Raw genomic sequence first — 27,361 nt, forward strand, 5'->3', positions numbered from 1 at the left:
GGATTGTTATCTTCGATATTTTAGTCAAATTCTGATTTTGTAGTGTTAATAATAAATTAATTACTTATAATACAATATTTTTATTTGTCATGTCTCTAATCGTCAACATATTTGTCTTTATAAAATGCACGTAGTTGCATATAAAAATTATATTATATTGTACTAATATGCAGATATCTTCAAAAAGTGAACTCCCTTACTCCTGTTGACTTAGGTCGAAGTCACATTTACGGTAACATAATGTGAACATGATGATCGCGCTTTCTCAGCGAAAATCAATATTTTTGGGTTGTATGTTGAATTTGCTTTGGAATTCATCTGGTCTTTTATGAACCCTTATGTAATGTACAAAGTAAGCTAAAGGTGTATGCTAAGCTTTTTATATAGGCTTAGTGACACTCGTTTCGGTACTTAGTTCGGTTCTGACGACATATCATTACTTTCGAGTTGGTTAACAAAGCGGGTTGATATATTTCCTTCAATTTTTTTATGTATGAAAGAGACGTAATTCCCATTGAGTGATTAGAAGACAAGCTCTTTCTAACGACTATAGTCTGAAATAATCGTTTTTTTTATTACGTTAAACAATTCGTTCTAACCAGGATTTAAAAAAATGATGTTTTTAATGTTTATAATAAATATACTAAACATTGCTTTGAATGTTCAGATGGACAGGCGAAGATCAAAGCCACTTTTTCATTAAATACAACTTTACGCTTATAGGTGTAATCTGTAATGATAAAATTGTATATAAAACTAACAATCATTAATGTTCCAAATTTAAAAAGTAAGTAATATTTCAAATACGAAATTTTAAAATGGTTTTACGTAAAATAAATTTAAATATACCAATTAAAACAGTTTAAATTTCGGTTATTTTAATTGAAATTAGTATTAGAAACTTCACGAGCTTGGTTGAAGTGGTGGTAATCATTGCAGTGACGTCAGAGTCGAGAGTAGCATAGTAAAAGTATTGTTCTGAGTGTCATAGATGCAAAAACGAGATAACATTCTAATTTCCTAATATAAACTACACACTCCTCCTCTACCCTGAGAAGTGGTCTATAGTCAGAATTGGATAATTCAATCAGAAATATTCCGGGATCGCGATAGAAATATGTATGTTTGGCTAAAAGGATCGCATATGTTTGGTCAGGGATAGACGTCATAAATTTTACTGTCTAGGGACTGAGATATGAAATATAACGATATCCCTGAATAATATTGTAATATGGACTCAACTTTATCATTTTTAGTTATTTTTTCGTTATAGCACAAATATGATATGGATTAATTTAATGTTCTATGTTCCTTGACGCCAGTTCAAGGAATTTCACTATATTTCAAAAGGCATAGAAAAAAAACATACTTTGAAAAAACTGTATCCGAAAAATAAACTTAATTTCTATCAGTCTTAGTTTAAGAGCGCGGCCACACGATACGGTAACTGCGCGATGCGGCGTCGAGGCGGTGACGCAACGTCATTCTACCTACGAGTTACTATACCATGCCACACGCCGTCGCTGAGAAGCGCGCCGGACTTTTGCCCTGGGAGACAAGGCGGGGAGGGGTTAAGAAGTATTGCCACACCGCAACACCCGTGTGGCACCCTATAGCTCGAAATAATTGCGGCGCCGCACCATACCATGTCGCCACGCTCTAATAAAATCTAATTCTATCTATTAAGCTCTTTTTGAATGTGGAATGCTCAACCTCAGTCTTGACATCAGGACATAAAACAGCTTTACATGGCTAACAACGCCCTAATAAAACATAAGGTCCATACACATACAAAGTGTCGCAAAAAGCTATCAACGAAAACTCAAAAAGTCTGTTGGAAATTCTGTCACTAAGAAAACAAGCCATTTATCCGTATTCACAGCACGCGTTGCCGAAACCCAGACGTGTCAGCGATAGCCAATAATAATGTTATTAATCTCATACATTTTTATGACTCAATTCGAAACAATTCATACTGGCTTCAGTGAGGATTCAAGATACTCACGTTATTGGTATTTCATCGCTTTTATGTTATGTAATGGTAATATAAGCATATTTGTATAAGGATTATAGATTATCAATATGCCTGCGAACCGCATCTCATCTGTAATTTCCCGAGGTGGTAAATATAGTATATATAATGGTACTTTCAATTTAGTATACGTAGTGGTACGTTATATATTTTCTTATGAGCTAAGTGAGTATAAAAAGTATATAAATCTGTTTAACAGTTTCGCAGAATCGCAACATCATTCCGATAAAACAAATTTAATGTCTTGATAAATTGTTTAGGACAAATGTAATCAACACATCAATAAATATTTTTCAAAATATCAAACCCGGAAATTTTGAAAAAAACAAAGCGGTTGAAATCAAGTTCTAAATGTTATTTTATTTTTCTGACAGCTTCAATTGAAACATACAACCTACAACTTCAAATAATACGTTACATCAAAAACAGATAACAACACAAAAGGCCTTTCGAAAAATATTCAATTTATAACGAAGAATTAAATATTGAAGACGAGTTCTTATCGGAAGGTGTCGGGAATGCAAATTATGTTTACACTCGGAATTTCGTCAAGTGACTGTCAACAACCGAAATTCAGTGAGGTGCGGCGTTCACCAATCATTTTGACATGATGGGATCTAACAAGTTTTTACTGTAAAAAAAATTAAAAAAAAACAACCAGCATTTGCGATACTGTTTGCTTGCAAAGGTGTGTCTCGTTCTTACGTCACTCGCTTACGTTGCGAGTTGTACCTCTATCTGTGGAGAAGAACAGTGATGTGCCTACATGGCAAATATATTGTTTAAATTTTTCAGGCAATATATGTGAGGGAAGATAACTAAAATAAGCGTAACAATATTAAGGACAATATTCTAACTCAGACCAACACGATGCCTGCTTAAATAGACATATTATTAAAATTGTGAAATTTTTTAATTCCTCTTTTTTTCTCTCTTTTATGCATGGAAATTGAGCATTGTATCAAATATAAAATACTCAAAGACTTTATTTAAATATTTCGCCAAATCGTTCTCAAATAGAAAGAAGCCTCCTTTAGTGCTTTAGTCTACAGCATTAGCGGAAGCAATTTCTTCCCTTAAAATGGAACTAATTTCAAATTTCCTTAAAATGGAACCCAGAATATCCTAGAAAATTAAACAATATTGTTTTTTATGCGTCTTGTCTACAAATAAGATATCAGAAATATGTACATAAGTAAATATGATTGTGTTATCTTTGTATACAACGGCCTTTACGCCAAGCAAAACTTTGTTGGAATTCGAACGAATTGAAAAGCGTTGACCGTGCCACTTTAAAAAATTAGAACATCTATTATCTTGTAAAATATTGATAAATTAATTTGATTTAAAAGGTCCCTTTCGCCCCAATGTAATTTATTAAAGGGAGGAAATTTTCTATATATTTTCTCTTGATCGATACTGTCATTAGTGGGATAAGAAACCAAAATGTTGAAGATTATTTATGTTGGAAATACTTGTATAAAACTCAATGTTTTTCATAATACAATTATAACTCAGATTCTCCCTCTGAGTAATTATACGCTTTCATAAACAATTAAAGGTTTTATAAACAAGAGTACACATCCAATAGTCTACGTAAAATACAAGTTTTTGTACCAAAGGCATATTATTAAAAACAATGTACACTCTTATGTATGTGGGAAATAGAACAAGTAGGTTACCACGTAGACACACTCCGAATACTCTGAAACCAGCTTGCTGATTCGATGGCAATTTCAACATTCGAAATGTTGACAAATCAGCTCAGAGGCCTTTTTTATAGAACGGCGGTTTTTTTATAGAACAGGGGGCAGGAGGGGGCCTGATGTTAAGTAATTCCGCCGCCCATGAACCATCTCAATGCCAGGCTAAAGGCTCGCGAATGAGTCGCCGGCTTTCAAAATTGGTACGCTCTTTTCTGAAGGACCCTAAGTCAATCGGTTCGGAAATACATCAGTGGGCAGTTCCACATAGCGATGGTATTAAATGTTAACAGAATTAGAGTAGTCATTCACGCACTAACAAGGGCGAAGTCGTTAAACGCAAATACAAAAAATATTTTTTAAGGTCAATTATATTATATACTTTTTGCCTACTTTGCGTAACTTCCTTCAAGAGTTTATTAATCACATCCGAAGGTTGAGAGTCTTATCTTTTAAGATGATTTTTACTTCAAATACGCCTTCATTCGCTTAAACTTTTAAAAGGTAAAAGCTTATATAAGTTGAAACAAAGTTTGGTGTCGAAATTAATTTTAAAAAGATACAAATTCTCATTGGAGTAATTTATGGATCTCATATATTTTCTTAAACGAAGTTTAAGTTGAACGATGAGCAAATGAAACGGTTTCTTTAGTTTTTATATACATAGATACCTACACACATTTCATTAGCCTTTAATGACTGAGTGAGGAAAGACATCGTGAAGAAACCGGCTTATCTTCGACCTAAAAGTTGATGACGTGTGTCAGCTGAAAGCTGATCCCTCTTAAATATTAAATTTAATGATCACTCAACATCTAAGGCCATCTAGTTATAGCGCCACAAAGTTAAAACAAGGATTATAAAGGCTTTACACATTTGTAATTTTGCTAGGGGAGTAATGGGAGGACGGAACTAACAACATGACCGGCCAAATTGTCAACCTCACCTGCAAGCGCGACACTGCGGCGATACCTTGTATCGTGGTACTCCCTGCTAGATAACAGAACAGTGGGGTATAACCACACACCTAATCCGGCAACGGATTAGTAGAGGCTACAGCGGCCTTGGGTGGATAAAATCCCTTAAAAGTCTGGGGCTGAGGCCACGGGAAACCACTGCTCAACATTTTTTCCCTAGCAGTAAGTAATCATATAGAAGTCTAATAAAACCACGGCCCCGAGTTCCTGGCGTCTCTTTGATGGGACAGGGGTGCGAAGACAAGACACGCTTCAAGAGACTGTCGGCCAACCTCCAGTAATGGAGAGGCACTTAAAGAAGAAGAATAATTTTGCTAAAGCAGTAGGTGGCAAATACTGCAACGAAGGAAATATATCCGAACAGGAGATTCTTCAAAAGTAATCCACGCGCATGTGCCCAGAATGGTCGGCGAGATAAGACGGCTAATTTATAACGCTTCAATACCTTGCTACATAGATCTAGAAACATTAAATGTGTTTGTTTTTTATTTAACAAATATATGCAGAAACTAGATGTCTTTTTAAAGTCTTTCATTTAAAGTAAATTACATATAAAGTTTTATAAGTTTTGTAAGTCGCAGAAAAAATCGCTCGAAAGAGATAAGGCTGGTAGTTGCCCTCCTTTTCATTTAAATATGTTCAATTTTTATATTGTAATGTAACGAAGTGTTAATAAATAAATAAATATAAACTTTATTTATATGCATACAATTTGAGCCAACATATGCAGTAGTTTATCACATTCGTGGATCATAAATACACTGACATCCAAATAATCATCTTATAGAGGGCAACACATTTGTGACACTGAAAGTGGTGGGATATTCAAAAAGACGCCAAATTATTAGAGATCCACTATTATATACATATATAATTAGTTTTGCATTTAAATATGAGTTCCTACTAAGGTACAGGTATTAATCTTAGCGGGCACTTTATATAATAATAAAATATCTAGTACATCTACATCTTTAATGAAAGGTTCCGAAGCGAGCAGATGGTGAGTTTAGTTCAGTTCTCGTGTTATTCTTTCTCAATTTATTTGTTTCGTATCGGACCGCTTATGTCTTACTGTATGACGTTTGTATTTTTATTGAGGGTTTCCTTTTAAAAAACTCGTTCTAAAAACTTTCAATCAAAAACTATGTATCTGTATGAATGGGAATATCTGTCATAAAACTATGACCAACATTGTTTATAACAGAGTACCTAAATCTGGTTTGTGTTTAATGTTTGGTTAAGTTTAATGGACAAGACTAGCAAACCAGATGAAGCATTGTAGTATCTCGTAAGTCACCTAAGTCTACTACTCACAAAGTTTAAATGTTTATATTCGAGGGCAGGTCTTAAGGACCAATATGCTCGAGAGAGATTCCAGAGGGTCAAAGGTGGTGGTGAATATCAATATCAAAATGCATTCGATTTTCAAACGATAAACCTCAAATAATTATAAATCGAAACTCAACCAACGATAAGATTGTGTTTTTCCTGCCGATAGTTACGTCTACATAAGAATCGATCATGGATTTTAATTAACGTAAAAATAAAATAAAAAATACCACAAGTGCTTACGAAGTGGGTTTCCCTAATAATAAAAAACTTTAGGCCTGACAAATGTCCATTTCTAAATTCAGTTCGCCCTGCTTCGAACATATGTTTCAAAAAAATCTGAGCACATTCTTAGGAATAAACCTGTCGACTTAAAAGTTTACAAGCTCCCTTAATAGAGTAGAAAATTTACGTGCGCAACATCAAGAAAAGTTCCTAGAGCTTTTAAGGAGCTTACGTAAGTTCCAAGCTGTTCTCATCCAGCTACCACCTCCTCAACACTTCTTTGTAGTACAAATCTTTTATTTTAATATAGATGGCTCTGGTTTGACATATTTCGTCTTTTTACTACATAAAAGGTTCAAGTTTAAATTAAATTAGCTTAGATGAATATGGCTTCTGGCTTACTATAAATTACAGTATTCATAAATAATCAATAGGACCCTATTTCCCTGAGATACCTTAATCATCAAGTATAACAAATGGATCAAAGAAAGCGATTATGGTTTTATTTCAGTATTCTAAGTACTTTCTGTCTTAACGTAAATTCTTAAACCTTCACTTCACTTTTTTTTATAGAACTGGGGACAAACGGTCAGGAGGATCACCTGATGTTTACTGATATCGCCGCCCATGGATACTCTCAATGCCAGAGGGCTCGCGAGTGCGTTGCCAGCCTTTTAAGAATTGGTACGCTCTCTTCTGTATGGACCCTAAGTGGAAATGGTTTGGAAATACTTTAGTGGGCAGCTGGTTCCACAAAGTGGAATAATATTATAATATTGTCCAATTTGTGTTAAGCAATATATAATATTGAACTAAACCATACATACATACAGTGATATTTTTGTTTTATTGATTGTAAGCAAGTTTCACTTATAGAAAGAATTATAGCTGGGAATGATTGCATGACCATGATTATGAGAAAAACACTGAATTCTATTTGCTTTATCCCTAAACAAATAACAGTTTAAACATCTTCAATCGATCAAGAAATACTAAGAGCGGCGTTAGTAAATGAGTTTAATTTACATTACAGGGATACAAAGAGAATACTTAAAGTTATATTAATGTGCATCCATTACGCCCGCATTGTACTGTAAATAATTCTCATTGTTAGTTTAAAAATTGTTGCATTCAGTTTCACAATTATTTAAAAACTGGACTGCATTTTGCCTGTTCTAGTTTTTAAGCTGACATGGGAACGTTTATAGGGACCACAAAGTTGTAGTATCTGTAATGCAACCGCATAACGACTAACAGTGATGGCGACTTCAATATTTTTTCACAAAAATTATAATATGTCGGCGAATTTGGCTTCATTTTTCGTTGAAATTTGGGTATTTCATTAGGAAGTGCCAATACTATTTACCAGATTAAGGGCCTGTTTCACAATGTATGGATAAAGTGCCAAATAGCTATGCAACACATAAATTATTCTAAAGATAAAAGTTCCATATAAGATACTTCGAACTTCATGACGTATAGCGCTATCTGACAGTCGTGAAACGCAAAAATACTATTTATCATACCAATAAGTAACAAATAGCTTATTTGGAACTAATCCGGACATTGTGAAACAGGCCCTAAAGATGATGAAATAAATCAAAGAGTCAGCTTCATATTTGTAAGTAATTTTATTTAAATCCATAAATTAGTACAGCGCAAATAAGAATTACAGTTGTTATAATACCTGTGTATTTGTAGTTTGTCCCCGTGATTGAGTTTCTAAAAAAGGGAGGATGAGATTGAACAATTATTATAAGACTAAATAAAACATTAAAATGATAGCCAACAAGTGTGCTCGATGAAGGATAATACCGAACTGATTTCATATTTTAATTATACTTTTTATACGAGGTATGAAGATTATATTTTACTCAGACAATTTTTACTCAGCACCGACTTCCTAAAAGTGGGTAATATAATCTTCATACCGTTTAAAAATATAATAATTATCGTTTAACACATGTAATTGTTATAGTAATACAAAAACAAATAATATAACTATAGTATTAAAATATATATCATAAGTTCATAAAATAACTTAATTAATAGCATTTATAAAATTATGCCACGAATTATGATACGAAATTAATTACATCGTGATTGTGAAACTTAGTTTAATCAGTTAAATTTTATTTTAAATTTAAACAGTTTAAGTTTACGTTCGTAAAATGTATATCAAATAAACTACAAATTACCAGTTAACCACCAACAAAGTTGAGAGTTAAAAATTAAACAAAAACCACATCTAACTTTGATCCCAACAATTAGTTGGTAAGCCTAGTTGGACAATTGTCGCTTCCGAAATAAAGTTACCACTCAAATCCGTCTCGTGTACATTAAAATCACCCTTATCACTGGCATATAGGGTTTATTTTCTAATTATATTATCGTTGAATTAACGTATAACAAAATAGCCCTTATTTCCACGTAAAAGTCGCATTAGTTCAGTGAAATCAGTAGTATCCGCAGCTTAAAGGATTCCGAACCACTTTGATACTTCAATGTTTCAAGTACGAACAAAAGTTTAAACTAAAACTATCAAATGAATAATTTTCACAGCGTTTAGCTTTAATACCAGCTCTGATTGGTTATTCCTTTACAAAGTTCGCTAAGCTGATTTGATTAAACGGTCGGATTATATTTCCATATTTTGGATAGTTCCGAGATCTGCTTAATGTTGATTATGATAGAGGACTCTCACAAACAATGTGATAATTGGGAAACCCTATCTATATGAAAATAAGGAATTAGTGGAAACGTTAGGTACACGTAAAATATTTTACCACACATCATATATATAGTGAACTAAGAATACGAACTATTCAGAGGGGGAACGCTGACAGTATCTTCGGAACCTTGACTAAGGGGACTCCTTTTAATAATATGTTTTAGTTATTACATAAGGTTAGTTATTATATTAGAATTATCTACAATTATATTTGTCTTATTGTAAAAAATGTAAAAAAAAATTTAAATTTCAATATTACAATTAACTTTATCGGGAATTATTTGGATACGAATACATAAATTATTTAGAATACAGTGTGTTTAAAAGTAGTACTTATAAATACTTCACACTACTGGTTTTAGTTGAAGAAAAAATAGTAACATCACATTTTTATAGTTTCCCGTTTTTCGTATACATATAATTGAATCTTGTTTTATACAGTACTGAATAAATGCTTAGTATTTTTCCACTGACCACGGAAGAGTGACCGTTACACGGAACACAGGAATGTCGCTAGCTTGTTGACCAGCGTATAAATTAGCGATATCGTGTCATTGTTAAATAAATAAATCAAAAATAATGTCACAAAAATGTCATAGTCATAGATTATTCTCTCCTATATATGACTTCTATTCGTATACAACACTAATAGAATTTCTGCCTAATGGGAAGGAAAACATAATGAAAATAAATAAATAAATAAATAAGTAACTGAAAAAAAAAACAAAAAATGCGTTATTTCCAAAAAGCCGACGGCATGTGACGGAACTCAAAGCTGATCATATACTTGCCTATTAGAAAATAAATGATCACGAAACAGATGCAGGAATGTGAAACCCAGATCTCGAAGGTTGCAGGACCATTAGTTCCTCTAAATTTGTAGTGAAGTTGTCCTCCGAAGTTCTGTGTATGAATTCCTAAACAGTAGTAATATTCCTGTCTCATATATAATTTTAATCGCGTCAACGTACGTCAGAAACCCTTTTTTGGCAAGCAGTCTGCCCTATCTAGGCCAATTCTATCCACGCCCCATTTTTCTATATTTAACCTATTTAGATTAGCATTTACAATGATATACTCTATATACATATTCTTACCTACACCTGTGTGCATGAATAGGCTTTCAATACATATTAAATCTTGGACAAAATTTCAGGTATAGGACGGAAACTCAAAAGAAAACGCAAAGATCTAAAGAAATAACTCATAACTTCCACATTACGATCACACAAAGTCTAATGCCGGGACCACTCAATTGGAACGTACAAACAAGTTTATAAATTAAATCGAGAACTTTCTGGAATCAGAAGGCTCTTGTGCTGTTAATGTACAAATTGGAGATCCTTAGGAATTTTATTATCGTTTTTTTAGATTAGAACTCAAAAGTTTTAGGGAATTACTTCTAAAAGCGATATATTATATATACGTTAAATAAGAACGCTGTTGAATGGCTATATAAAAAAGATTATTATTCTGCTTAAATCCTGATTATGTTTACCTGAAGCTGACCGTTAGGTCAATACAACAAGGAACGCCTGAAAGAGCGCAAACATAAACTTCGCAATCGAATCGCCCAACTACAAAAGACAAAACATAATAATAAGAATATACAAATATAGATAATAAAACCTTGTGGGATACGTAGCTTGATGTAAGACCCAGGGTAAGATTCAGAAACGGGAATCAGTCTGACTCCTGTGTGTCAAAAATCGGTTTTTGACTTACTAGAGTTCTCACAGAAGTTCGCTCTAAGTCTCTATATTGAAACTCCTAATACGTAGCATACGTGATGTAAGAAGCTCAATCCCAAAATGCATCAACTATACAGCACTAACTTTGTAAATTTTGCCATTTTCGTATATTCTTCCTATATAACATTTCTCGCTTAAATAACTTGCTTGCCAAGTAATCGGATAAATGGCATGCTTCATTGTAGTTTCTAAGTAGTTCTTACCTAACCAGTTCGAGAGGGTAGTTTTGCACGGGAGATGATAATAAAATTGATAATAAAAAAGTATATCGACTGAACATCATCAGCTTTCTAACCAAAAAAAATTGTTTATTATGAAATGTGCATTGGTGTAAAAGTGGCCGGTTATGCATGCCCATTTAGGAGCAGTTCACTTACTTTAGTAGCTCCTTTGGTGTTGGGTGTTTAAACTAACACGTATTTTTCTTATGTATATATCTTATGAATAAATTGTCAGCAACTTGTCGTAGTGAGCTTTGCATAAAAAGTATATTTTTGGTCACATTTATTTTATTTTGAATTGTAGCGACATCTACAATTTACAGCCTTCAATTAATGGTATCTTACCTTATACAACAAGACCTCGAGGCCTATCGACTCGCTTCAACGATCAAATAAAGGTCATTACAGGTCTTACCATCACCCAAGCGCTGATGCTACAGGAATTGTTTGGCAAATAACAAAAAAACTTATTCCGAAATAATTTCAAAAGCACGTCTGAAGAGCTATAAGTATACAACTTCTGGATCGGAGCCACTAGGATCTTCGGGCCAGTCAATGCATAGAATGATCGAGGAGGTGGTTAGAGAAAAAGAAGCACCTTCGTTTCACCAATATTGTAAATTTTATACAGAACGGTACATTAATTTATTTCAAAGTGAATGTGTACAATCAAGTCATATTCACATCACCGTCTTGGGACACGCGTCAAAGTTGCAAATTCTGTTGAATAACTTCCTATCCAAACCCACTGACGAACAAACTGTAACTCGATTAGAATTATGTCGGTAATATAAGTTCTCACTATGTTTCACGCTTTATATAATGTTTTATTCGTTGAATGATAACGACGCAATAGAAGAATATTGATATTAATCTCTTAAGTAGTGTTAAACAAAGTCGTTAATTGTCGCCTATATTTTTTCTACGTAAGGTTTATACGGTTATGAGACAGAGTATTCAAGAAGAGGGTTCAAATGTGTAATAACTATGTCTACATGGGTATCTTAACAGAGGCAGCTTCCAACTGCACGTTTCTATGTTTTAAACTAGTTATCCTTTTTCAATGCGAAGTCGGCTACTAAACCTTGAAATGAAGAATAGTATCAGAAAAAATATGTAGAGGTAATGACGCTGGTTTCGGGTGCCATTGTATTATAATATGTCACAGGGCTTGCGGATTGACAGCTCAAAGTCAAATTAGTTAAAGATATATAGTATACTCGATTTGCCGTTATTGCTAAATCTACAAATTCTATTCATACGTCATCGCTTCGACATTTATAATAATGACTATGATATTACTATTACTATGGATTATCAAAATATCGATAATTTGTAGATCTATAAATACCAAAAATCTACTTCATTTGACTTTGACGCTCTCAATCCACGAGTTCTCTGTCATATAATAAAAATGGCGGCCAAAACCAACGCTATTGTTCCGACCCGTATTGGTTTTATGTTTACGTAGTTTCACACTTCATACATTTTCAAATTGTATATTGTTCCTGAGAGTTGATTGCCGTCACTTGTTTTTTCCTTGTGTTAAATTAATAAATAAAATCAGACGAAATTTATCCGCATACCGCTATTGCAAGCAAAATGTTTTAACATAATTAGTACTTATTAAATATATAGAACTTAGTATTAGATAAGTGTGGTAAATCATGACATTTTCGCTTAATTAGCTACTATATCCATTTGATCTCTATTAATTAGGAACACATTATCTGACATAATTACAACGCCAATTAGTATGGACCCATTTAATGTAGAAACAGTTACGGTATTCTCTATCTATACTAATATTATAAAGAGGAAAGGTTTGATTTTTTGTTTGTTTGTTTGTATGAATTGAATAGGCTCCGAAACTACTTGGCAGATTTGAAAAATTCTTTCACTGTTGGAAAGCTACATCATTCCTGAGTGACATAGGCTATATTTCATTTTCAAAAAAATAGGCATCCTTACTAAAATTACGATAACATTAACATTTGTTTATTATTTGATACAATTCTAACAGATGGCGCTGAGTTAAAGGTAGTAGTTTGGCAAGACGACGTTTGCCAGGTCAGCTAGTATATAATAATTTCACTTAAATAGTTAAAAATTGTAGTACTAGACATTCTGTTTGGACCATAAGCGTGTAGATTACTACATTGTCTATAAAGTTCGAGCAATTTATTTGAGTGAATAAAAAAAATAGGTCCAAACCCAGAGTTTGAACTCACGCGCACGGTCTGTGGATTGTAAACACAGCTCTTACTGAAGCCTTTCTTCCAGTTATTAGCAACTTACTCTATTCTTGCATATTGAGGAAATTTTGGGCAGCCCTGGCGTGGTGACACTACAAAAAGCCAAGGATCACTTAATACCATGTAAACGTTTGTCACAGTCCATAAGCCGAGTTTAGGTGTGGCATTGTTTCAGCCAGGTGTCATAAATTTCAGGCTAATCCTAGACGCCGGCGGTTAGGTCATAAAGATTAGGTGGACATGAATTATAGGAGTGTGGGTAACTTTTTAACGCATTCTGATGAATTTATAATATATTGTTGGATTAGTGTGATTTATTAGCTTTATTGAATGCGGCCGGTATTTTTAATTTTCTTTACATTTTATTTATTTGAGGCAATGCATTGGTTTATAAAACCGCTGATACGTTGGGTTCTTCAAGAAGAGATCCTACCAATTCTGGCCAGCAGCGCGCTTGCGAGTGGCAGTGGTAGTGCGACTGTCCATTGGTGGCGGTATCACTGAACATCACGTGACCCGTTTACCTGCTATAACTTCGAGCATTGTTTAAAAGAAAAATATGACAAATTACACGACAGTCATATGAAAGTATAAAAAAAACAATTGTTTATATGTTTTAAGAATTTATTTTGGGGTGTCCATGCATTGGAATTTCTTAATACAAAAGTATAATGTGGTTTCAGATTTCATAAATAATATTTCTATCCTTATAATTCGTTTTTACAATAGGAGCGAGAAAATGCAGCCAGCATTAAAGTTACATTACCACAGGTAAGAAATTGATAACTTTACTTTAGTTTTTTTATTTAATTATTATATTTGTAAAACCCCTATATTTTTGTGTTTATAAATAAGTGAATTGTTAATGCATAATTAACATTTTTGTTCCCAGTTACCTCATTCATTTAATATAATATGATCGTATTCATAATGATATTACAAGATACAGCTTAATTTTAAACAAATTTGATTCCTACCCTTCACTCAGATTTAAAACGTTATAAATAGATAAAATAATCAATCAGGATGTAAATTGACGGTTAGATCTTTATACAATACATTTAAATTTATATAGATAAAGAATTACTAGAAACATTTTCCAATCTAACCCCTAACTCATAAACCAAGATATAAACATTAACAAAAAGGGAGTAAACATTAATAATGAAAACCTTTTCGCTCTTTCAGTATTTGCAAAGCAAAAATAATATTCAAAATGTCGGCTTGGTAACGTAAGTCCCGCACTCCGACCTATATAATCTCTTCGAAAGTTACCTAACAGTAAGATCGAAATGCAAATTTTATGTAAAGAGAGTGTTGGGGCAAACGGGCCCGATTGGAGTCATGAATCTTAATAATGTGTATAGAATGTCTTATTTTAAAGAGAATTATTGTTACCGTATTGAGTTTCTAGTTACTTGTCCAGTATCTAATATTCTCAAATTAAAATAAGAATCTTTCGTTTAATATGCAATATTTTTATTTCCAACACAATTAGATATCCTATACAATATTCTTAACCACATGTTTTCATGTTTTTTTAATCACGCAAAGTAAGTATAACAAAATGTTTATTTCAGATCTCATCGCTTTTTTTAAAATTAATTTCTTTCATAAATTTGAAGGAATAGTAATACAGTACAATTCATTTTTAGAAATCCCACGGTATGTTTATTTTAATGCAAAAATAAAACAGTAGGTTTTGTGATTAACTTTGAACTTTTTAACTTTTTGATTAACAATTACGGTTAACTTTGGTTATGACAGACTATCACACAACGAAATTACTCGTGCTGATCCTTGATATAAACTTCGTAAAACTTCAGTAAAGATTGTAAAATTCACAATTACTTATATACCAGTAAAAGTTTATTTTCTGTAAGCTATTATATAACACCCTAATTAACCTTACCTAACATTGTACAAAATCGGTGAACTCTCATAAAAAGTATTTTCAAAAGAACCAAAACCTGGCTTAGGCAGCGGGCAATAAACATCCTATGTGCGATTTCAAAACCCAATCCTATCAATTAAAATAATTAATCAAAATGAATTATCGAAATGTCCGTTGTTAACGTGTCAAATACGCACTGTTCATTCGAAAGTAAATGATACAATTGGCTATGGATTGGCTGTACGTTATACTGACAGGCCGTTTGGAGCATGGATGAAACGCCAAATGGACGGTGTTATGCGGAGAGCGCCAAGAGCTTTATTTATGAGGATGCATTGAAAATCGAACATTATGGAAGCTTAGCCCTGCCAACTGAAGAGAGGCAAAATAAAATGTTGAGATGTAAGACAAAAGGTGTAACTAACAATGAAATATATTTGGAGGAACATATATACCTAGATGAAAGTATATATCTGACCACTTTTATAACAAAGAAATTAGATGTTACAGTTATAGTAGCGATATTTTTTTTAAACTAGTAAATGTAGTGGTCAAAAAACGAAAATGTTCAGGTTTCCGTTACGCAAGACAAACAAAAACTACCTCATGACATATAATGAAGTTTTTGCTTAATATCATTATTATTGTGTTGTTACTTACTGTGAAAATATATTAGGTTTAAAGAAATTTATTCTCATTAAAAATAATAATAATACGAAAACATACATACATTTTTTCTTCAAACATAAATATTCCTTTAGTACAATATATATATATATATATATTTATATATATCTTAATATATATATTTCTTGTGTGCGTGTGTATGTGACTGAACTCCTCCTAAACGACTGGACCGATTTAGACGAAATTTTTTGTGTGTGTTCAAGGGGATCTGGGAATGGTTTAGATTCACAATTTTGTCCGCTGGACAATGTTTTTTTAATTAATTTTCAATTTATTAGTTGTTGTTGATTTTGGAATGTTTTGGATCCGACAGACGGCGCTACCATCGCAGTGTCAAATTTTAAATAATATTCGAATTTTAATTTTAGTCTGTCCCGAAATTTAAAAAAAGTTTTGTTATCATTGTGTTATATCGTGTGTGACCATGTGCTGTTAGATATTGTCATAAAATTTGAATAATAATTTTCATCAAAATGGCTTATTAAAAATTGAAATTTTGAAATTAAAGACGTGTAGACAGGACAACGTCTGTCGGATCCGCTAGTATATATATTTAATATTAGTTTAGACCTCGTCACTACTTAATACACAACTGTAAATCTTGCTAATTCAGAAAATTAGCACAAATGTGGATTTAATTAAGAATGTATTTCTAACTCAGAAACAACAAAGGCCCTACATTATGTTCCGAAGATTATAATTCAACTTCACAAACATTTATATTTGCATAAAATATCAAGCTTTGTTATACTTGGAACAAAATGATGTAAATACATTTTCTTTACTAAGATCGTAGAACGTTCTGAGTAAATACGAATATAGTTGTACATTCCACGATGAAATAATAGGTTAAAGTTATTCATATGGGTTATATGAATGATGGGTTATAGCGAGCCTGCTTCATCCTATGCGTGTAATTCAAGTTGTGTATGATCTATGTTAAGTTGTGGGTGACATTTTATCCTTTCTGGCATTCATTATAAAATTATAACTCCTTTATGTTCGATTGTTAATTTAGCTTCTAAATTATGGTTATACTTTTGACTTCTTTGTAACTTTGATTCACATTTTTGCACATTTTTGAAGTTAAATGAATTAAAAATTATAAACATCAAACTTCATTAAAATGTTTGCCCACAACCACTGCGGTGTGTTTAAGCTTTAAGCAGTGTTAAGCTAGGAATAACAAAGTTAAAACTAAATATTGTCGCCATTTTGATCAAAAGAACAGATTGAAATATGTATCATTTTACTTTTTACTAGAAATAGAAGTATAATACTGATTCAAAGGATTTTAAAACAGTGTTGCTAAAGATGATGATTGATTCTGGACGAATTTAGAATTATAAGTATTGCTTTCTGCAAACTTAATGGAGTTATCTTTTGAGCATCGACGTAACGAACATTATTACATCATATCAATTAAGCAGGAAAGTTATAGCGTTCTTGTATTATCCTCAGATACGAATATGTAAAAACTACGTAATTATAATTATTACAGGAGAAGCATTGACTTAGTTCAGCGTGTGACAGTTCTGAGTTTGTGCGTACAAATCCAGGCTGAGTATTAACAATTTTTCTTAAAATGTACGAAATTATTTATTTATTTATAAAAATCTCCTGCCTTAACAGGTGAGCCTAAATTGACACGGGTGAACAATAATTATTCTCTACAGACGAAACAAACAAAAAAACAAACATACGAAATTATATAATAAAAAATACAAGAAATGTACTAACTACTATAGGCACTAACAAAAAATATAACTTTTGCAAGCTCACTCAACGGACAATAAAAAAGGTCCGTTAACCAATGTATTTCATTAAGTAAATTAATACACCGAATAATATTTGCCTAATTAGTCCTAGCTGTCTATGAAGTAACGGAGGATGTTCGTTTCTGACGTACCGGTCAGGCACATTGAAGCTAAGCTACTGAAGTACTGTTCTTGCCATGTAACAACTTTATTAGGTACTCTTAGCCTACAGAACCAAGACTTATTCTTACTCTGAAGGCAGATATTGTAAGGTAACCAGCATGTCATAGATGCAAAAATGACACCCGAAGCTGGGTAAAATTGTGTGTATAAATAAATATTTAAGAAACAGAACCTCTGAGGTCAATACTAATATAAGTCTGCAGTGGATCTTACTGGGATCTGTTTAAACATTAATTTCTTTTTTCATAATGGTCGTTGTCTGTTTTTGTTCCACATTGGTGTTTCGTCCCAGAACTTGCATCCACTTTTGTTTATCCTCTCGATAAACAGTTTCTTAATGGATCCAGGGATAATATGCTATTAATTCAAATAATAATTGTGAATCGATAAATAGTTAAATAAACCCGCGTAACACCATCCACTTTAGCCGATAAAACTAAGCTTAGTCTGTTTGTCCTCTATAATTGAACCCTATTTGGTTTTAACAGAGTTTAAAATGGATTAACAATAGTTCTAAATAGGAATGGATTTAGGGACAGGGTTAATTAACTCACGATCTAACAGTTTCATTCGATCACTGTTTATCGTTAGGATTATTTTGCTAATTACTATAAAGTAATAAAATACATAGTTACAATATTTTAATGTTTACTATTTTCTAATAGTTGTACAACACAGTATCACTTAACATCAGGTGAGCCTCCTGCCCGTTTGCCCTCTGTTCTATAAAAAAAAACACAATATACACAACTAACCTACTATATATTTACATGTTGTAATTCACTGGGAAATAACTATCTTTAAACCGTAATAGACAACTTTCACTCGATGCACATTTCTATTATCTATAATATTTAGGTTCAATTTTTGTTGACACGTACGCAGTTATCGACAAAGTTTTTAAATAAACGTTCTGCGGCTTTTATTTTAATGAACCATCAACAGTTTCAAGGCTTCAATCCTAACATAAGGTGCTACTTACTTATAAAAGTACGCGTTGATACACTAGTGAAGTGGTAGGTATACGGGACAAAACATACGTGATGTGAAAGTCTGAAAGGTCACAAACACGATCGGGTTGATTTTGGCTTGAATCGAGGCTAGGCGTTAGAATATATTATTACATTTTAGTGGTCCTGTTTTTAATTACATTGTGCCTGCCGTATACCGTATCGCCATGCGTTTGCTTAAATAGGACAACCTAAGTCTTCTAAACGATTTGTCAACAGGTGTATTTTTTTATTGTTGGCAATATTAGTTGTTTTTACTACGTATTTGCGTGTTGTTCCCAGTTGTGCGTGCTCCTATTTTACCATGCCTCCTGCTGATAAAGGCCAAATTTTTTTTTTTCAATTTACTTTATTATTTTTGATTACCCCAGATGTGATATGGAACATGGTGTAATGGTTGCAGCTCCTTACAAACGTTGTGTAAAAGAAAAACTTGGCGATTAAAAAGAGTGGCGGAGAGTTTATTGCCAGCTCTTCCGTTCTACGTCCTTGATTTGAGAACTGGCAGTAAATGTAAATTTACAATTATTTTAATATTTTTGACGTACATAAGTGTACTTGTTTACCTATATGAATAAAGATATTTTCATATTGTAACCATTGTATAATTTGTTCTGATGGATGGTTGATGGTATTATGCAGTGTGATGTGGTCTTTACATTGTAAAACGTATAGCAAATATACTTAACTGAAATTGATAATTGGGCTCCTTCATTGCTATATTTTTAGCAAAAACTGTTGTATAATACATAACTGTATAGCTTATGCTCTATTGGAAACGTTATTATAACACACACACATAGGATATCACGCACTCGTATAAAAATCTGCCTCTATCTGAACAAATATCAATTAATTTAGTTTTATGTTTACATAATTGATTGTTAAGTAAATACCTCATAAGCGAATAATCATTACTGCTAGCGAACTAAATTCGTATTTGCTTTTATTAACGAGATATCGTTTGACGTGTCATTGCATATTCGGCGACAGATCAATATTGTACTTATGTTTAGCTTATCAGCGTGATCCACAACACGGAGGTTATATGTTCGAACTCCAGCTGAGCAGGTAAGCTTTCCGTTACTTTGGTTTTCTACAGCTTACTTACTGTTACAGCGAAGAAATTTATCTATCTTTAAAATTCCATAAATTAAGTCCCCGTAAAATGTACTTTTAATTTTTAAATACATAATTGTAAGCATAGTTGTAGGACGTATAATCTATTTAACATATTTATATAGAATAAAGAATTTAATTTAATTTCTGAGTCCCCCAAATTGTTGTCCTCAAGCAGCCCTCTTAATTTCATTCCAGCTTCCTTCGCCTTTGCAATGATGCTTAGCAACTGGCAACTTGGCAATTGTCTCGAGGAGTCAAGTCCAGAGCATGCTTGGCAATGTGATACCTTCAGAGCGTAAGGACCCACCCTTTTCTACTTTCAAAGTTTTATTTAATGTCTACTAAGCTATGGCAACTCATTGCATTGCTACTATAGTATAATTGTCATTTGACATTAGACATTATCTCAGACCAGAATATTCCAAGGGTTTGACGACGGAAGCGATTCACAAAGACTTGGTGCTGTAACTTTTCACGTTTCGCAACCATACACACGGTTTTTAAATACATAAACAATTTAATAAACATATACATTTATTGAATAAAACGTCGTACATCGAAAAGAAGTGTTAAAATGAACACGCTCGTATAATATCCTAGATTTATCTTTATGTTTTTTACTAAAACTCGCGAAATTAAAATTCCTAAAAGTTGACGTCGCAAAATAGATTTAAAAAACACTTTTCATTTTAAATGCTCATCACAGAACAGTCTGCATCTGGGCAGCCTCACATATGAGTTGTATGGATATGTTTTGTCCTCACACAGTTAATTAGGCGTGACAAAAAATAGGCTTTTTTAAAGTATGTAAGTAGTGTAAAGTATGTATATAATTGAAGTGCGCCTTTCATAATTTTGCTTCACTTGAATTGTCTGATCACTGGTGACATTGAATCTTCGCTCAATGTCTTGGCCCAATTCGCATGAATATTTGTTCGTTGTGAGCATGCTCACAACAAGGCTTAGAACGTCTGAAAATTCGCGATTCGCCTGTGCTCCATCCCATACACAGTTGCAGTCATAATGGTGAACGTAGAGGTGGTGGCGATTGACTTGTAACATTCAAAGAGATTCGCCAGAAAACCGGCAGCCGAGTGGAGCGCACTCGGGCCTCGGCGCTCGTATCGAACAACTTGGTTCGATGTACTGACATGTCGAATATTCGACTTAACGTGCTCACATCGAGCGGATATTCAATGTCAGTCACCACCTTGAGACTCGTATTTCCCACCTATTACTTCATACTACCAACTTATACCTACTTACCACTTTTGTATCATACACGTGAACATGCTGCATCATGCAACTTAGAGAGCTGAGCAAGCTATAATGAATTTATTTCTTTAAAACTTCCGTCGCAACTGTAAAAGTATAAACGTATAAACTTTTTGGTTATCTAACATATAACATATGTGTAATACCCCTTCTGCGCCTCTAACATAATCACTCCCGCAGTTAAGCTATGCAAATTGGATCAGCGTGGTTGCTCTGTAGCAAATGAGTGCTAAGTGATTACTTAGTTCAGTTAGTTCTGGATACACCTTGGTGATTCCATGTTTAAAGGAGCTTGACAATTACGTACGTACAGTTTTTCATACTCTGTGACCAAGTATCTATTAGCTTTAAGAGTGGCCTATTGTCAAAAAATAATTTTATCAATTTATTTTTATTAATTAATGTATTTTAGTAAGTATTATATATAGTTATGTTTCCTACGTTACGGTATGGAGAATTCGGCCAAACTGATTATTTAAAAATGTCCAAGAATACGATTTTTTTTTAAAACTTCACACACTTCATTCGTGTATGTCGTATGTCACGATCTGACCTGATTTATATAATTTTCTATTTACAGATGCATTTATCATCAAGAGCAAGAACTTTATAAAGGTGATGTACAATTTACAGGAAAATGCGGATAATTTTATGGTCACGTATGTATTATTTGACCGAAACTTTTTTATACCGAGACTTTAAACACACAAACGAATCTAATTAATTTAAACAGCAAAGAAAAAATCAAAATATATTTTTCATGCGGCGCTAATAGTCATTTCTATTCCAATCACAATCTTTTTCACAATCTGTTCTGTGAAACGCAACACCCGCGGGTAAACTCTGCTAAATTAAATAAACACAGATCGGACGTTTCAAGCTCATTGTGTTAAAATAATGTGAGCGTATTTATATTTTTGGAATTTCAAGTTATTTAAATATGTTTTGTGTAACCTACAAAGTAATAATAAAAATAATTAAAAATAAAATCAAAACATATTTCAAAAGTTTGGTCCCTGTGACAATGTACCTTAAATAAATTGTAAGTACTGTAAACTTGATTGTTATCAATGAAATTTTTATTTCCTTTAGTGTAACAATAACAATTTTTTTTCAGAAAACAAATGAAAGTCTCATATGAAGCCAACAGTAAAAACGGGCTTATTTTAAAGTATCTAAAAGGGCAGAAGCCCTAACTGGATGACGGCCCTCTAGATGACAATGATGGAATTTCAAAAGTATTAAAATATTTCATCCAAATGCATTTCTATTTATTTTCAACACACAAATATACAGTTTTTACAAAATTCTTAAACTACATAATAATAATAATTAAAAATTAACACAAATTTTAAACCTTGAATGCCGGCCGGATTTCCTCCAATTTCCTTCGGACAAGCACAAAAGCTGGCGTGGCCACAGAACTGGCGGTAAATAATAAACTCTAACATAAGTCTTTCATCCAACTTTGATTATGTTACCTTTGGAGTAGATACTAAGGCCAAGGTGCTTAAGTGAAATGATTGAAGATTTAGCTTGGCGCCTGGCAGATATTACCGGTGACCCTAGGGCGGGTGCTTACCTCGCTCAACAAATACGTGTCGCCATTCAGCATTTACTGCCAGTATGAATGCCAATTTTTTTTTATAGAACAGGGGGCAAACGGGCAGGAGGCTCACCTGATGTTAAGTGATACCGCCGCCCATGGACTCACTCTTAATGCCAGAGGGCTCGCGAGTGCGTTGCCGGCCTTTTAAGAAGTGGTGCGCTCTTTTCTTAAGGACCCTTAGTCGAATTAATAATGCTACCAGAACCAAACACTTTAAATTTGTTTTAATTTTTCATTAATCCATCAATAAACATTTAATTAAAATTTTGTAATTCACTAAATAGTTTTAGTATCGGTAGCCGGTGAAAAATCACAAATAACGATCAAACAACAATTCCAATTAGACTTCCCCGTCGGTAACAAATTACTGATAATGATACTCTATCTGCGTACTTTTATTCGGGGAAGATTTGTAATACTATTTAATTAAGTTTCTTAATCATCGGAGCTTAAAATAATTAAGCGACGTTGCAGTTGGAGTGCGGAATGAGACGACTTGGCGGTATAGCGATATATATAACAATTTGTAATAAATTTGAACATATTCACATAAAAGTGTATTCATTTTGTATTATTTCTATTAATTTTCAAGAAGATTACTGTCTACAATATTGTATCTTAATGGATCCAGGGATAATATGCTATTAATTCAAATAATAATTGTGAATCGGTAAATAGTTAAATAAACCCGCGTAACACCATCCACTTTAGCCGATAAAACTCAGCTTAGTCTGTTTGTCCTCTGTAATTGAACCCTATTTGGTTTTAAACAGAGTTTAAAATGGATTAACAATAATTCTAAACAGGAATGGATTTAGGGACAGGGTTAATTAACTCACGATCTAACAGTTTCATTCGATCACTGTTTATCGTTAGGATTATTTTGCTAATTACTATAAAGTAATAAAATACATAGTTACAATATTTTAATGTTTACTATTTTCTAATTGTTGTACAACACAGTATCACTTAACATCAGGTGAGCCTCCTGCCCGTTTGCCCCCTGTTCTATAAAAAAAAACACAATATACACAACTAACCTACTATATATTTACATGTTGTAATTCACTGGGAAATAACTATCTTTAAACCGTAATAGACAACTTTCACTCGATGCACATTTCTATTATCTATAATATTTAGGTTCAATTTTTGTTGACACGTACGTAGTTATCGACAAAGTTTTTAAATAAACGTTCTGCGGCTTTTATTTTAATGAACCATCAACAGTTTCAAGGCTTCAATCCTAACATAAGGTGCTACTTACTTATAAAAGTACGCGTTGATACACTAGTGAAGTGGTAGGTATACGGGACAAAACATACGTGATGTGAAGGTCTGAAAGGTCACAAAAACGATCGGTTAGATTTTGGCTTGAATCGAGGCTAGGCGTTAGATTATATTATTACATTTTAGTGGTCCTGTTTTTAATTACATTGTGACTGCCATATACCGTACCGTCATGCGTTTGCTTAAAGAGGACAACCTAAGTCTTCTAAACTATTTGTCAACAGGTTTTTTTTTATTGTTGACAATATTAATTGTTTCTACTACGTATTTGTGTCTTGTTCCCACGAGTATGTCAGTGCGTGCTCCTATTTCACCATGCCTCCTGCTGATAGAGGACAAATCTTTGTTTTTAATTTGTGTAATTTATTATTCTTGATTACCCAAGATGTCATATGGAACACGGTGTAATGGTTGCAGCTCCTTACAAACATTGTGTAAAAGAAAAAACTTGGCGACTAAAAACAGTGGCGGAGAGTTTATTGCCAGTTCTTCTCTTTAGTACTACGCCCTTGATTTGAGAACTGGCAGTAAATGTAAATTTACAATTATTTTAATATTTTTGACGTACATAAGTGTACTTGTTTACCTATATGAATAAAGATATTTTCATATTGTAACCATTGTATAATTTGTTCTGATGATGGATGGTTGATGGTATTATGCAGTGTGATGTGGTCTTTACATTGTAAAACGTATAGCAAATATACTTAACTGAAATTGATAATTGGGCTCCTTCATTGCTATATTTTTAGCAAAAACTGTTGTATAATACATAACTGTATAGCTTATGCTCTATTGGAAACGTTATTATAACACACATAGGATATCACTTAATTTATTTTTATGTTTACATAATTGATTGTTAAGTAAATACCTCATAAGCGAATAATCATTACTGCTAGCGAACTAAATTCGTATTTGCTTTTATTAACGAGATATCGTTTGACGTGTCATTGCATATTCGGCGACAGATCAATATTGTACTTATGTTTAGCTTATCAGCGTGATCCACAACACGGAGGTTATATGTTCGAACTCCAGCTGAGCAGGTAAGCTTTCCGTTACTTTGGTTTTCTACAGCTTACTTACTGTTACAGCGAAGAAATTTATCTATCTTTAAAATTCCATAAATTAAGTCCCCGTAAAATGTACTTTTAATTTTTAAATACATAATTGTAAGCATAGTTGTAGGACGTATAATCTATTTAACATATTTATATAGAATAAAGAATTTAATTTAATTTCTGAGTCCCCCAAATTGTTGTCCTCAAGCAGCCCTCTTAATTTCATTCCAGCTTCCTTCGCCTTTGCAATGATGCTTAGCAACTGGCAACTTGGCAATTGTCTCGAGGAGTCAAGTCCAGAGCATGCTTGGCAATGTGATACCTTCAGAGCGTAAGGACCCACCCTTTTCTACTTTCAAAGTTTTATTTAATGTCTACTAAGCTATGGCAACTCATTGCATTGCTACTATAGTATAATTGTCATTTGACATTAGACATTATCTCAGACCAGAATATTCCAAGGGTTTGACGACGGAAGCGAGTCACAAAGACTTGGTGCTGTAACTTTTCACGTTTCGCAACCATACACACGGTTTTTAAATACATATACAATATAATAAACATATACATTTATTGAATAAAACGTCGTACATCGAAAAGAAGTGTTAAAATGAACACGCTCGTATAATATCCTAGATTTATCTTTATGTTTTTTACTAAAACTCGCGAAATTAAAATTCCTAAAAGTTGACGTCGCAAAATAGATTTAAAAAACACTTTTCATTTTAAATGCTCATCACAGAACAGTCTGCATCCGGGCAGCCTCACATATGAGTTGTATGGATATGTTTTGTCCTCACACAGTTAATTAGGCGTGACAAAAAATAGGCTTTTTTAAAGTATGTAAGTAGTGTAAAGTATGTATATAATTGAAGTGCGCCTTTCATAATTTTGCTTCACTTGAATTGTCTGATCACTGGTGACATTGAATCTTCGCTCAATGTCTTGGCCCAATTCGCATGAATATTTGTTCGTTGTGAGCATGCTCACAACAAGGCTAAGAACGTCTGAAAATTCGCGATTCGCCTGTGCTCCATCCCATACACAGTTGCAGTCATAATGGTGAACGTAGAGGTGGTGGCGATTGACTTGTAACATTCAAAGAGATTCGCCAGAAAACCGGCAGCCGAGAGGAGCGCACTCGGGCCTCGGCGCTCGTATCGAGCAACTTGGTTCGATGTACTGACATGTCGAATATTCGACATAACGTACTCAACTCGAGCGAATATTCAATGTCAGTCACCACCTTGAGACTCGTATTTCCCACCTATTACTTCATACTACCAACTTATACCTACTTACCACTTTTGTATCATACACGTGAACATGCTGCATCATGCAACTTAGAGAGCTGAGCAAGCTATAATGAATTTATTTCTTTAAAACTTGCGTTGCAACTGTAAAAGTATAAAACGTTATACTTTTTGATTATCTAACATATAACATATGTGTAATACCCCTTCTGCGCCTCTAACATAATCACTCCCGCAGTTAAGCTATGCAAATTGGATCAGCGTGGTTGCTCTGTAGCAAATGAGTGCTTAGTGATTACTTAGTTCAGTTAGTTCTGGATACACCTTGGTGATTCCATGTTTAAAGGAGCGTGACAATTGTACGTACAGTTTTTTCATACTCTGTGACCAAGTATCTATTAGCTTTAAGAGTGGCCTATTGTCAAAAAATAATTTTATCAATTTATTTTTTTTAATTAATGTATTTTAGTAAGTATTATATATAGTTATGTTTCCTACGTCACGGCATGGAGAATTCGGCCAAACTGATTATTTAAAAATATCCAAGGATACGATTTTTTTTTAAAAACTTCACACACTTTATGGGAGGTCAGTCGTGTATGTCACGTATGTCACGATCTGACCTGATTTATATCATTTTCTATTTACAGATGCATTTATCATCAAGAGCAAGAACTTTATAAAGGTGATGTACAATTTACAGGAAAATGCGGATAATTTTATGGCCACGTACGTATTATTGACCGAAACTTTTTTATTACGAGACTTTAAACACACAAACGAATCTAATTAATTTAAACAGCAAAGAAAAAAATCAAAATATATTTTTCATGCGGCGCTAATAGTCATTTCTATTCCAATCACAATCTTTTTCACAATCTGTTCTGTGAAACGCAACACCCGCGGGTAAACTCTGCTAAATTAAATAAACACAGATCGGACGTTTCAAGCTCATTGTGTTAAAATAATGTGAGCGTATTTATATTTTTGGAA

General features: G+C 33.2%; 2 long non-coding RNA genes across 2 annotated transcripts; both read left to right on the forward strand.

Annotated features, from left to right (window-relative positions):
* Window positions 1–19,762: 19,762 nt before the first annotated feature.
* Window positions 19,763–21,811, forward strand: LOC123689923. Its single transcript, XR_006750788.1, has 3 exons — window positions 19,763–19,826; window positions 20,073–20,172; window positions 21,733–21,811. It is a non-coding gene; the product is annotated as an uncharacterized LOC123689923 (long non-coding RNA).
* A 3,225-nt stretch (window positions 21,812–25,036) lies between these two features.
* Window positions 25,037–27,080, forward strand: LOC123689927. The gene is made up of 3 exons (XR_006750792.1): window positions 25,037–25,100; window positions 25,347–25,446; window positions 27,019–27,080. It is a non-coding gene; the product is annotated as an uncharacterized LOC123689927 (long non-coding RNA).
* The last annotated feature ends 281 nt before the right edge of the window (window positions 27,081–27,361 follow it).

Source organism: Pieris rapae, chromosome 17, assembly GCF_905147795.1.
Source record: "Pieris rapae chromosome 17, ilPieRapa1.1, whole genome shotgun sequence".
In the NCBI taxonomy this organism is placed as follows: domain Eukaryota; kingdom Metazoa; phylum Arthropoda; class Insecta; order Lepidoptera; family Pieridae; genus Pieris; species Pieris rapae.